This window comes from Salvelinus fontinalis, chromosome 4 (assembly GCF_029448725.1).
Source record: "Salvelinus fontinalis isolate EN_2023a chromosome 4, ASM2944872v1, whole genome shotgun sequence".
In the NCBI taxonomy this organism is placed as follows: Eukaryota; Metazoa; Chordata; class Actinopteri; order Salmoniformes; family Salmonidae; genus Salvelinus; species Salvelinus fontinalis.
In genome coordinates this window covers 9,204,630-9,217,908 of record NC_074668.1, presented here as the reverse complement: position 1 = coordinate 9,217,908, position 13,279 = coordinate 9,204,630, and the positions used below count along the sequence as shown (strand labels likewise).

Genomic DNA, 13,279 nt, shown 5'->3' with positions numbered 1-13,279 from the left:
TACCAAGGCAGCAGTTACTCTTCCTGGGGTTTATTATGGATCCCCATTAGTTTCTACCAAGGCAGCAGCTACTCTTCCTGGGGTTTATTATGGATCCCCATTAGTTCCTACCAAGGCAGCAGGGACTCTTCCTGGGGTTTATTATGGATCCCCATTAGTTCCTGCCAAGGCAGCAGCTACTCTTCCTGGGGTTTATTATGTATCCCCATTAGTTCCTGCCAAGAAAGCAGTTACTCTTCCTGGGGTTTATTATGGATCCCCATTATTTCTTGCCAAGCCAGCAGTTACTCTTCCTGGGGTTTATTATGGATCCCCATTAGTTCCTGCCAAGCCAGCAGTTACTCTTCCTGGGGTTTATTATGGATCCCCATTAGTTCCTGCCAAGCCAGCAGTTACTCTTCCTGGGGTTTATTATGGATCCCCATTAGTTCCTGCCAAGAAAGCAACTACTCTTCCTGGGGTCCAGCAAAATTAAGGCAGTTATACAATTTTAAAAACATTACAATACATTCAGAGATTTCACAACACACTCTGTGCTCTCAGGCCACTACTCCACCACTACCACATAACTATAACACAAAATCCATATGTACGTGTTTGTGTAGTGCGTTTGATATCGTGTGTGTGTGTGTGTGTGTATGCATGTGTCTGTGCCTATGTTTGTGTTGCTTCACAGTCCCCGCTGTTCCATAAGGTGTATTTGTATCTGTTTTGGCCATGACAGTTTACAATCCAGGGTTACTTCAAGCAGTTTAGTCACCTCAACTTGCTCAATTTCCACATTATTTATTACAAGATGTAGTTGAGGTTTAGGGTCTAGTGAATGACTTGTCCCAAATAGAATGCTTTTAGTTTTAGAAATATTTAGGACTAACTTATTTCTTGCTACCCACTCTGAAACTGACTGCAGCTCTTTGTTAAGTGATGCAGTCATTTCAGTCGCTGTAGTAGCTGACATGTATAGTGTTGAGTCATCCACATAGACACACTGGCTTTACTCAAAGCCATGGCATGTATAGTGTTGAGTCATCCACATACATAGACACACTGGCTTTACTCAAAGCCATGGCATGTATACGTGGATGTTTAGTGTCAACGTCTGTTGCTGGCATGTCATGCCTAAGTTTGCTAATCTTGCCAATTAAAAAATCATTAAAATAGTTGGCAATATCAGTCTGTTTTATAATGAATTAGTCATCTGATTCAATGAAAGATGGAGCTGAATTTGCCTATTTTTCCAAAATGTCATTAAAGGTGCTCCAAAACTTTTTACTATAATTTTTATGCAATTTATCTTTGTTTCATAGTGTTGTTTCTTCTTCTTTTTATTCAGTTCAGTCACATGATTTCTCAATTTGCAGTACGTTTGCCAATCGGTTGTGCAGCCAGACTTATCTCGCATTCCTTTTGCCTCATCCCTCTCAACCATATCATTTTTCAATTCCTCACAAGCCACAGGGATTTAACAGTTTTTACAGTGATTTTCTCAGTGGGTGTATGCGTATTAGTAACTGGAAAAAGCAATTTCATAAATGTGTCAAGTGCAGTCTGGTTGCTCCTCATGACACACCACAGACTAGCAAATATTATTTACATCATCAACATAGGAATCACTACAAAACATGTTGTATGAACTCCTATACACTATATTAGGCCCAGTTTTCCTAGATATGGCTACTATATTGTGATCTGATGGGTCTGGATACTGCTTTCAAGCTAATTTCTGCAGCATTAGTAAAGATGTGATCAATACATGTTGACGATTTCATTCCTGTGCTGTTTGTAACTACCCTGGTACAGTAGGTTGACTGATAACGTCAACCAGGTTGCAGGCACTGGTTACAATTTTAAGATTTTTCTTGAGTGGGCAGCTTGATGAAAGCCAGTCAATATTTAAATCACCCAGAAAATATACCTTTCTGTTGATATCACATACATTATCAAGCATTTCACACATGTTATCCAGATACTGACTGTTAGCACTGTTAGTGGTCTGTAACAGCTTCCCAGAAGAATGGGCTTTAGGTGAGGCAGATGAACCTGTAGCCATATTACTTCAACCGTGTTTAACATGAGATCCTCTCTAAGCTTTACAGGAAAATGGTTCTGAATATAAACAGCAACAGCTCCACCACTGATATACGGGCTTCCGAGTGACCCGGTTGTCTAAGACACTGCATCTCAGTGCAAGAGGCATCACTACAGTACCTGGTTCTAATCCAGGCTGAATCACATCCGGCTGTGATTGGGAGTCCCATAGGTCGGCGCACAATTGGCCCAGCGTCGTCCAGGTTTGGCCGGGGTAGGCCGTCATTCTAAATTAGAATTTGTTATTAACTCACTTGTGTAATTAAATATATGGGATCATCATGATATTTTGCTCTTTCACATTGAAGTTTGGTGATTATCAAGGCCGGGAGTGTTGGAAAGATTTTTCAAATACTGAGGAACTATAACAATGGATGAAACAATTATAAAATACTTTGTTGAATTGTGTGAGGTGAAGAAAACAATGCTGAGAAGTGATGAACGTGGTGAGTTAAGACAATCAGAAATCAGACGTTACCAAATGGGCTCTTTCTTACATACAGTATGCATGCATTCTGGAGAGAGGCGCACCATATCTGTCATGCCCTGACCGTAGGGATCTTTTCATTCTCTATGTTTGGTTGGTCAGGGTGTGACTCGGGTGGAAAACTCTATGTTCTTTGTTTCTATGTTTTGGCCTGGTATGGTTCTCAATCAGGGACAGCTGCCTATCGTTGTCTCTGATTGGGAATCATACTTAGGCAGCCTGTTTTCCTCTGGTATTTGTGGGTAGATGTCTTTGACTGTTAGTCGATCTGGCATTATAGCCAAAGTAAGCTTCTTTGTTTTGTTTGGCGACATTTATCAATAAAAGAAATGTACGCTCACCATGCTGCAACTTGGTCCGGTCATTTCCACGACGACAGCGATCGTGACAATATCTTTGTCACCCCTCCCCTTCTTCTTGATGCAACATTTAAAATGATACTCAAGACACATTATCTTCACACATATTTTAGATGCTTATCACTGACATCCACAACTCAATCAGCTAGACCTATCACAACGCCCACTACCCAAATTGTGGGCTTCCCAAATATGCATACTGTAGGCCTACGCAGTTGTGATTTGAAAGAATTCACAGTTATTTTTAAAAGAAGCTAACGATCCTCTGTGGCTAAGACATGCTCCCTGGTGAAGTATTTTGAAGGACTTTATTTAGACAGGAGTAATTATATAATTTAGAGAAATATCTATTTACTTTAGGCCAATCCAGCAACCTAACAGTGCACCCCCCAAACTTTTCTTTCCAATTCGCAAGAGGCTGAAACAAGAGATGTGTATATAATGACGAGATGCTCATGTCTCCTCCCTAACAATGGGAGTCTTTGTCCCAAAGGCGGGAAGGCAGGCGACAAACTTAGGTCTGCATATTATTCCCATAGAAACACATTGGGCTTATTTCGGACAGAGTTTGGGGAGAGTGAGCGCTCTTGCTTCGCCTCTTCCTCTCTGCTAAACCTGTATCATCAGAGAAAGCATCCAAGCGTGTGAAACATCGGCCCTCTATATGTAGCCCATGTATCTCTGATGCTGTCTGGACAGAAATAGCATGCCATAATCTTTTGGTCCAGACAGCATCAGATAGATGTGCTACACATACTGAGGGTCGCTGTTTTGCTCTCTCGAATGCTTTAACTAAGATTGTTGTGTCTTTTTGTCGGCTCGCGTCGATGGCAAATAAATGAGTAATATTTATATTTTATTTGGATAGGCAAGGAGGTACGGTAAGGTCGGCCAGGCCCCGTAAATTTGGAGATTTACACAGAGCTGTTATATTCTGCAGCCAGAAGACTCCTTACTTGACCTAAATTCAATAAATTGACTTGAAAAAAAGATATATATTTATCCCAGAGGAGCAATCCATTGTTACTTGAACTGTCTGTTATAAGCACATGAAACCATGATAAAATGGATGTCATAGGAAATGACTACGACTGATTATGACAAATTCTAAGAAGAAGAAAAATCGATCTTGTTTGCTGTCTAGCTAAGCCTATATTTACGTTTGTGTCACGACATTGTTAGATCATTTATCATAGACTGCCAGCCGGTGTTGAATTACGAAGGTTCAAGTCAAGTGTTACTGGAGGAGTCTCCTCAGGCTCCTCTTCGATGCCAAGCCAAGGTTTTATTAGCAACTAATCAGAGATCAGAACCGGTCTGATGCGGTTGGTCGGGGCTACTCCCTCACTGCTGCCCACGTGGATATGAGTCACTGTATATATAAATCGCACAGCACCACCTCAGAGCATCTCTATTCAGGGTACACCACTTCAACAAATATATCCCAACCCCAACCCCCAACCCTCACCCATGATACCCCCGACCCCAACCCTCAACCATGATACCCCCTGAGCTCCAACCCTCACCCATGATGTCCCATGACACCCCCTGAGCCCCAACCCTCACTCATGATACACCCGACCCCAACCCTCACCCACGATACCCCCCAACCCTCAACCATGGTACCCCCTGAGCTCCAACCCTCACCCATGATGTCCCATGACACCCCCTGAGCCCCAACCCTCACCCATGGTGTCCCATGACACCCCCTGAGCCACACAGACACACACACCCACACAGACACACATATAAAGTACAGTTCATGCTACACACACACATCACAACTGCTGCTACCAGACTCTTATTATGAATACTAAATACTGCACAATTTAAACACTTGCCCCCAATCCTCCCTTCCCCAAAAGCTTTGTAAATATTGGACTATAAATTGTGCCTTCCTGTATTATACTTATGCTAAAATGTTTATTCTATTCTCTTGAGACATGTTACTTTACGTTGGCATTCTTATATTTTATTAGTGTCTTATTGTTGTTGCATTGTCCAGAAGGAAGCTGAAAGTAAGCATTTCGTTGGACGGTGTATGCCATGTCTCGTACATACGATTAATAAAACATGAAACTTGAAAGGGGAAACTTCACCCCACAGCCTGTAGCACTCGTGGTGCACGGAACTACTCGGGACATAAAGGGCTTTCTCTAGTCAAACTGCTATGTGGAAACATGATGTGCCTCTTTGTGTGTGGTGTTTTCCTGATCAAGATCAATATTACAGCAGAACCTTGTTTTTTATAAGATTGAAAATAAAGCATGAATCAAGCTAAATGTGTTTATGTTTATGCATGTTTATGACTTATCAGGACCTAGTATCCATTTGGCTTTCTACTTGGCTGTGTTTGTGTTGATCTACTGTTCCACTGTGGGCTCAGTCACAAAGGAGGCTTATCAAACAGCGCAATTATTCTCTAACGGTCTTTTCAGCAGGAGAGATGTGAACACTGATAACGGAACAGGAACTATGGGAGCAATTAACTCTGCAACACAAAAGATTATTCATCTGAGATCTGAGTGTTTGTGTGTGGTGTGTGTGATGTGTGTGATGTGTGTGATGTGTGTGATGTGTGTGCGTGTGTGTGTGTGTGTGTGTGTGTGTGTGTGTGTGTGTGTGTGTGTGTGTGTGTGTGTGTGTGTGTGTGTGTGTGTGTGTGTGTGTGTGTGTGTGTGTGTGTGTGTGTGTGTGTGTGATGTGTGTGGTGTGTGTGTGTGTGGAGGTAATCAAGCTGGAGTGCCTGTAAGAAGCAGCATATGTTACCTACTAAACACCTCATACACACACACACACACACACACACACACACACACACACACACACACACACACACACACACACACACACACACACACACACACACACACACACACACACACACACACACACCGAGAGTGGGCAACGCCCACAAGGCACGACCACTGCCATTTACCGGAACAGAATAAATAATATAATTAGGGAGAATAGGTTTCTAATTGAACCCTCTTTGGGAAACGAGGTATTTCTCCCCATATTGACCAGTAAACGTATAGGATAATAACAGCAATACACAAAGCCTGTTCTGTTGAAAGAGATTAAACATTTGACAACAGTGCCAATGAACACTTTATAGACACATTAATTCAAAATGGGAAATAGAGTATGAACTAGGACACATTGTTTCTGAATGGAATATCTATTTCCTCCCGTTCCATCTTTTCCAACTTTCCTTCCCAATAACACTGACATCCCGGTCTTCCCATGAACCTCCAAGCATATCTGGGACTGTTTTGTGTCCGTACGAGACTGAGCAATCCAAACAACTGACCATCTGACAGTCATTGGACGATGACGGGTTGATATACAGCAGAGCTCCATGTGTTTGTTATGGTCCCTTTCTGAACTAGCCTAACTGACAAGATCTTACCCTTTTTACTAGCCTTATCAAACTGAAATCGAGTAAATCTAAATAAGGGAATGGAAATATTAGTCATTAGTGAATCGATTCAATTTCCCCAGCTGCCCATTGCTGCCCGTAAAACTTTATGGAAGCTTGTGAATGTTAACGTAGCACAATGATATTTAATCGTCCATTGTTTTTGCAAAGGAGCAGCGTTTTCTCGCTCTCGTTTATCGGAGGCTCTGGCTCTTTAAATGTCACTCTCTCACTCTCCTGCTCTCTGGCTCGCACACACACACAAACGTTTTCTCTCTCTCTCCCTTCTCTCCGCGCCTCTCTCTTTCTCGTCCATCCCTTCTCTCAGTGAGCTGAGATGAGGACAGGGTAATTGAGGGTAAAACGGTATAGTGAGATGGCGGCTGAGCAGCCTGACAGTAGGAGGTTAATAAAATCTAATGGTTGCCGTTAGCAGCCCTGGCTCTGTGTGTGAAGACTAACAGTAGGTGACAATCCAATGGGTTTAGAGCCCATCTTGAACTAAGGACTATCCAAGCAAAAGACCATTACAGTTATCATGTTTTGTTTGATTACATAACTTCTCTCAGTCTACAGATGGACGTTTTCCCAAAGTTGATAAACCTGAGCGTGACCGGCAAGACAGCAGAAATGGGAGAGGAACTCTTTCACATAGTGAGGACCCTGGGACTAAACACCTCCCTCTGTAACTGGATCCTGGTCTTCCTGACGGGCTGCCCCCAGGTGGTAAGGGTAGGCAACAACATGTCTGCCACGCTGATCCTCAATACTGGGGCCCCTCAGGGGTGTGTACTTAGTCCCCTCCTGTACTCCCTGTCACCCATGACTGCACGGCCAAATACGACTCCAACACCAACATTAAGTTTGCTGATGACACAACACTGGTATGCCTGATCAACGATAACGATGAGACAGCCTATAGGGAGGAGGTCAGAGAACTAGCAGTGTGGTGCCAGGACAACAACCTCTCCCTCAATGTGAGCAAGACGAAGGAGCTGATCGTGGACTACAGGAAAGGTGGGCTGAACACGCCCCCATTAACATCAACGGGGCTGTAGTGGAGCAAGTCGAGAGTTTCAAGTTCCTTGGTGTCCACATCACCAACGATCTAACATGGTCCAAACACACCAAGACAGTCGTGAAGAGGGCACGACAAAACATTTTCCCCCTCAGGAGACTGAAAAGATTTGGCATGGGTCCCCAGATCCTCAAAAAGTTCTTCAGCTGTACCATCGAGAGAATCCTGACCTGTTGCATTACCGCCTAGTATGGCAACTGCTCGGCATCGGACCGAAAGGCGCTGCAGAGGGTAGTGCGTACGGCCCAGTACATCACTGGGGCCAAGCTTCCTGCCATCCAGGACCTATATAATAGGCGTAGTCAGAGGAAGGCCCATAAAAATGTCAGAGACTCCAGTCACACAAGTCATAGACTGTTTTCTCTGCTGACTCACAGCAAGCGTTACCAGAGCCCCAAATCAAAGCCCAAAAGCTTGTTAACAGCTTCTACCCCCAAGCCATAATACTGCTGAACAACTAATCAAATGGCCACCGGACTATTACATTGCCCCCCCATTTGTTTGTACACTGCTGCTACTCACTGTAAATTATCTATGCATAGTCACTTCACCCCTACCTACATGTACAAATGACCTCTAACCTGTACCCCCGCACACTGACTCGGTACCGGTACCCCCTGTATTTGGCCTCGTTATTGTTATATTATTGTGTTACTTTTAATTACTTTTTACTTTAGTTTATTTGATAAATATTTTCTTAACTCTTCTTGAACTGCACTGTTGGTTAAGGGCTTGTAAGTAAGCATTTCACGGTAAGGTCTACACTTGTTGTATTCGGTGCATGTGACAAATAAAGTTGGATTTGATTTGATTTGATACCACTTTGCACCATTAAAACCAATTTACATGCTTACATTTTTCAGACGGTTGACATGACACACAAAGTTAGTTCAAAGTTATCGGTATTGCATTACTAAATCTCTGCAATGTGACAGCCATCTTCAAACTGAGAGAAAATACCAACAACTAAGACGTGCTACGTTATTCACTATCAATAGTCCTACATTCCATGGGGCAAGTCGAATTTTCACTTAGTCTTCCATTGACTTCAATGCATGAGTAAGTTCAGTGAAAAATAGGATTTGTCCCCATGAGAGTCCAGTTTCTCTATAAAATATGAGCAAGTATGATCATTGTGAGTGTGAAACAATCTAATGAAACGTGGACCAATATAGCAGCAATGTACTTTTTTTTACCCCCCCTTTCCCCTTTTGTGATTACAATCTTGTCTCATCGCTGCATCGCTGCAACTCCCCAACGGGCTCAGGAGAGGCGAAGGTGGAGTTATGCATCCTCTGAAACATGATCCACCAGACACGGGCTTCTTAACATGGAAGCCAGCTGCACCAATGTGTCAGAGGAAACTCTGTTCAACTGACGACCGAAGTCAGCCTGCAGGCACCCGGCCCGCCACTAGGAGTTGCTAGAGCGCGATGAGCCAAGTAAAGCCCCCCCCCCCCGGCCAAACTCTCCCCTAACCCGGACGACGCGGGGCCAATTGTGCACTGCCCAATGGGACTCCCGGTCACGGCTGGTAATGACACAGCCCAGGATCGAACCCCAGGCTGTAGTGATGCCACAACACTACGATGCAGTGCCTTAGAGCGCTGCGGGGCCTTAGACCGCTGCGGTGCCTTAGACCGCTGCTTAGACCGGTGCGGTGCCTTAGACCGCTGCTTAGACCGGTGCGGTGCCTTAGACCGCTGCTTAGACCGGTGCGGTGCCTTAGACCGCTGCTTAGACCGGTGCGGTGCCTTAGACCGCTGCTTAGACCGCTGCGGTGCCTTAGACCGCTGCTTAGACCGGTGCGGTGCATTAGACCGCTGCTTAGACCGCTGCGGTGCCTTAGACCGGTGCGGTGCCTTAGACCGCTGCTTAGACCGCTGCGGTGCCTTAGACCGCTGCAGTGCCTTAGACCGCTGCTTAGACCACTGCGGTGCCTTAGACCGCTGCGGTGCATTAGACCGCTGCTTCGACCGCTGCGGTGCATTAGACCGCTGCTTAGACCACTGCGGTGCATTAGACCGCTGCTTAGACCGCTGCGGTGCCTTAGACCGCTGCGGTGCCTTAGACCGCTGCGGTGCCTTAGACCGCTGCTTAGACCGCTGCGGTGCATTAGACCGCTGCTTAGACAGCTGCGGTGCATTAGACCGCTGCTTAGACCGCTGCGGTGCATTAGACCGCTGCTTAGAACGCTGCGGTGCATTAGACCGCTGCTTAGACCGCTGCGGTGCATTAGACCGCTGCTTAGACCGCTGCGGTGCATTAGACCGCTGCTTAGACCGCTGCGGTGCATTAGACCGCTGCGCCAATCGGGAGGCCACAGCAGTGCTTTCTTATCTAAAACCAGTCAAAAAGCTGTGCCTCACATTCATCTAAGATTTTAAAAAACACCTGACCCGCACCAAAAATATATAGAATTGAAAAAATGAATCTAAGAACATCTAAGAAGGTTTTTAATACGGTGCTCGTAAAAAAAATAATTGTCTGTGTTACAATCGTACCGTCTCACATCTGTCAGTTTGACCTTTTAAACCATGTCTAACATCTGCAGCTCATCTCCTCTCATCAGACCTGCTTTCAAACCAGAGCCTTTGTTGGAAAATAACTAACAAAGTGTCTCCTTTTCAAACACAAGGAGATACAGAAAGCATTGTTGTAATTTTTTACGTCCTCTTCCTGTGATATCTGGCCTGCCAACAAACCCAAATCAAAGACGCACAAAAAAAAACTGGCTTTCTAAGCGAGGCAGTAAAAACTAACAGTAACCGACGAGAATATTGTTTTTTTTTCCATTACACATGTTCACTCATTAAACTCCAGATGGAGCAGGGGCCGATCCACAGCGTTTTCTGCCAGGGAATGCCATGAAGCACAAAGCTAGCTCTGATAAGGCAACTTCGTGTTTAAATAGGATTTTAGGAAATGGAGGCCTTACTCTAAATCTACCCTTAATTGGAGCAATAAAGAGATGTGGAGAATGTATTCCCCACAATGGCCGTCCGATCACACAGACGTTAATGTTAATAATGGCCGTTCAGGAACCTAATGAAGCACGCATCACAGCATGTGTTTCCAATAGCTCAGGATCTACCCCTAAAGAACTGATAGCTCTCAGCTAGCTTAGCGCTCAACCAGTTTTCTTAAAAACAAACTCTCCAACTGAAGAACAATTAAATTAGATCGGCACTTGGCAACGACATTTCCAGCCTAATAAAATAATCGAGAACAAACTTCCACCATTTAAGAAGTTAACAGGCTCTCTAGCTGGCAGTGTTGGAATAATACGACCAATGGAAAGACAAATGACCCACAAGAGAAAATATGTGGCATGGGGTTTCATAAGTCCAATCATATTACTAAGTGGATCTATCAGGTCTTGTTTGTCACTGTCTAAGACATTCTATAGCAGTTACAGTTAGAGAAGTGTACTACTAATCTGTTTAAGTTATTGAATGTAGTCTATAATTCATATTCCTCTAAATCAATTGGTATATTTAACTAATGGAAATGAATGTTCTGTCAGGCTGTGGCCTTAAAGTAGAACATCTAACGAAAGAAGCAAGACATCAGCCTTCAATTGTCTTTCAAATGAATCCTTGAGATGTACATTGAGTGCACGAAACATTAGGAACACATTTCCTAATATTGAGTTGCACCCCCTTTTGCCCTCAGAACCGCCTCAATTTTTGGGGCATGGATTCTACAAGGTGTCGAAAGTGTTCCACAGGGATGCTGGCCCATGTCGACTCCAATGCTTCCCACAGTTGTGTAAAGTTGGCTGGACCATTCATGATACACACAGGTAACTGTTGAGTGTGAAAAACCTAGCTGCATTGCAGTTCTTCACGCAAACCGGTGAACCTAGCACCTACTACCATACCCCGTGCAAAGACATTTAAACCTTTAGTCTTGCCCATTCACCCGCTGAATGGCACACATACACAATCCATGTCTCAAGGCTTAGAAATCCTTCTTTAACCTGTCTCCTCCCCTTCATCTACACTATTTGAAGTGGATTTAACAGGTGACATCAAAAAGAGTTCATAGATTTCACCTGGATTCGCCTGGTCAGTCTATGTCATGGAAAGAGCAGGTGTTTGTAATGTTTTGTACACTCAGGATATGTAACCCCATGTGTAGTGGGTTCCAGAATTCGGAGTATTGAAAATATGGGAGCCAATAATATTGACCCGTAACTTTTTGAGTTTTTATTACTGGTTAAACAAAATCTCTTTCTCTGAGCAATTTTATTAGAATAAAATAATCTACTTATTTTGTTGTTTTTTTATCATCCAATGCAGCTCAGTATTTGTATTGTATATTTTATACAGTCTTTTTTTGCTCATCTTTATCAAGGGTGCCAATAATTCCAGATCCTACTGTATTATACATGCTTACCGACTGACGTTCCTAAGTGGAATCCTACATAGTGTATGTATGGAATTCCCTTGATGTCGAGGAGCATGAAGTTGACTCAAGTCTCTTCCATCTCACAGATCATTGGCCAGGTTTTGATCTTGTTTCTTTTTTTACACATACATGTGTCCTTGAGTTATACACTGTGGCTGTTATTTTTCCCATCAGACCAAAAGCAAACCTCTTTAATCTTTCAGCGCTGAGACAGAGCAAGAGGATATGCCTCCTAAGCGCCAAAACTGCTCTGTCAACATAATGTGTTTTCTTTACTGTTGCTCCAGTCCCAATTTGAGCATGCATGTGTTTTCCTCTTGTCCTCGCTATAGTCAACATGAAGTCGAATATGCACACTGGCATAGTGATTTATGAATTCAAGCTCAATGAAATATTGCTGTTCTAGCTGGTCTGTTTGGTCTGCTAGCAAAGAAGATCAAACCTGGTTCCCAGAACCTAATCCCGAAAAGATCACCCCCGCAAAATCGTGATTCGTCAAAAATAACCAGTGACATAACACCACCAAAACGAATTGATGCCCCTAGACGCTGATATTGGTTCAGTTTAGCATTTCCCCCACTAATGGTTAAGGTTAGGATTGGGGGAGGGGAAGCTGATCCTAGATCTGTAGCTAGGGGCAACTTCCTGCATCACAGCAACAACTCAGCGTAATAAGCACATAAGCCATACTGTGATTGCTTTAGCAGATTCCCCTTAAAAAGTACAACTGGGCTCTAAGAACAATTGATGTAATGATATGGATGCAAAAAATCCACCCAGGCTCGCTCTCTCTCTCTCTCTCTCTCTCTCTCTCTCTCTCTCTCTCTCTCTCTCTCTCTCTCTCTCTCTCTCTCTCTCTCTCTCTCTCTCTCTCTCTCTCTCTCTCGCTCTCTCTCTCTCTTTACCTTTCTCTCTCTCTCTTTACCTCTCTCGCTTTACCTCTCTTTACCTCTCTCTCTTTACCTCTCTCTCTTTACCTCTCTTTACCTCTCTCTCTCTCTCTTTACCTCTGTCTCTCTCTCTTTCTCTCTCTCTCTCTCTCTTTACCTCTCTCTTTACCTCTGTCTCTCTCTCTTTCTCTCTCTCTCTCTTTACCTCTCTCTCTCTCTTTACCTCTCTCTCTCTGTGCCAGTGGACTGAGCTCAGACCAGACGATCTCATCACTAGCTAGAACCTCTTTGCTCTCCTTACTATGTGATTGTGATGACACTGAAGAATCCCTTTTTATGAATTTATTATTATTATTATTTGTTTTACCCCAAACCACAGGACCTGCTCTTCCTCTGTGGAAGATTAGTGCAATGGGCTCTGATTCAAAGTAGTGCACTATAAAAGGAATAGGGGGTAAATTGGTAAGCGTCCTCTGACAGGGAGCATTGCTTACAACAAGTCAAGAAAACCACATCAAAAGGCCTCCAGTGGGTTCAATCCAT

At 43.8% G+C, this 13,279-nt stretch overlaps 1 protein-coding gene across 9 annotated transcripts in view; it reads right to left on the bottom strand.

Annotated features, from left to right (window-relative positions):
• The window catches only part of pdlim5a (PDZ and LIM domain 5a), a 128,881-nt gene that overhangs the window by 75,744 nt on the left and 39,858 nt on the right, over window positions 1-13,279 (bottom strand). The gene's annotated exons all lie outside the window — the stretch shown is intronic.